The following is a 1,532-nucleotide window of genomic DNA, read 5'->3' on the forward strand; positions in this document are numbered from 1 at the left end:
AGCAAGTTCCTTGCCAAATTTTATCCCCCTCAAAGAATCTTAAGGTTGAAGACTGAGGTTCAAACATTCACTCAATTGGAGGCCGAGAACTTATATGAAGCATGGGAAAGGTATAAGGCTTTATTGAGGAAATGTCCACCAGAGATGTTCACTGAGTGGGATAAGTTGCAAAACTTCTATGAAGGTCTCACTCTTAAAGCTCAAGAAGCTCTTGATCACTCTGCCGGAGGTTCATTACAACTCATGAAAACCACAGAGGAAGCTCAAAACCTCATTGATATGGTAGCCAACAACCAATATTTCTTTGCTCATCAAAGACAACGCCAACCATCACAGAGAAGAGGAGTAATGGAGTTGGAAGGAGTGGATTCAATCCTAGCTCAAAATAAGATGATGCAGCAGTAGATTCAACAACAATTTGAGCAAATGGCTAAGAAAATTGATGGCTTGCAAGTGGCAGCAGTGAGCACCACAAGCCAACCACCAACCACTTGGGTGCAAAGTGAAGAAACTCAAGAAGAGCAACAACAAGAGCAAGTCCAATACATGCACAGCCAAAATCCTGGAACAAATGAAGTTTATGGTGATACTTACAATCCATCCTGGAAGAACCATCCCAACCTCAGATGGGGAGACAACCATAATAAAAACCAACAACCATGGCAAAGAAACACAGGCCAGAACAATTGGAAAAACACAAACCACAACCCCCAGCCAAACACTAACCAAAACTCATACAGAAAACCACAAAACAACTACCCAAATTCTAACCAATACCCACCCAATAACCAATCAACTAACCAAAACAATTATCATCATCCATCAACACCCCAAAATCAACCCATCACACAAGACTCACAGAGAATCACCAATCTAGAGCTGCTCATGGAGAAACTAATGAAGAGCCAAGAATTGACCACCAAGAATCAAGAAGCCTCCATGAAGAACCTAGAGAGGCAGATTGGACAAATCTCCAAACAGATTTCTGTTGAGAAGCCATCAAGTTCACTACCTAGTGACACCATTCCCAACCCAAAAGAAGAATGCAAGGTGGTGCAACTAAGAAGTGGAAGAATGTTAACAGATGGTAGCCTAGGAGCAACAAAGAAGCTTATGGAGAATGACACTGAGCAAACAAAGAATGATGAAACCATCAACAAAGACAAGATAAGCAAGAATGCTCCAGAAAAGCTCACAGAGGAAGACAACAAGCCACAGGATTTGAAGAAAGGAAAGAAAATCATGGAAGAACCAATTCCAAAACAGCATCAAGTGGAGAAGAGCCCAACACCACCACTACCTTATCCACAGAGATTTCACAAGGAAACAAAGGATCAGCACTTCCACAAATTTCTTGAGACTTTCAAGAAGTTGGAAATCAACATACCTTTGGCAGAGGCTTTGGAGCAAATGCCCCTGTATGCTAAGTTTCTAAAGGAGCTCATTAACAAGAAAAGAGATTGGAATGAGAAGGAAACTGTGATGCTCAGTGAAGAATGCAGTGCACTCATTAAAAAGGGACTCCCTCCCAA

This window comes from Arachis duranensis, chromosome 6, assembly GCF_000817695.3.
Source record: "Arachis duranensis cultivar V14167 chromosome 6, aradu.V14167.gnm2.J7QH, whole genome shotgun sequence".
NCBI classification, from domain to species: Eukaryota; Viridiplantae; Streptophyta; class Magnoliopsida; order Fabales; family Fabaceae; genus Arachis; species Arachis duranensis.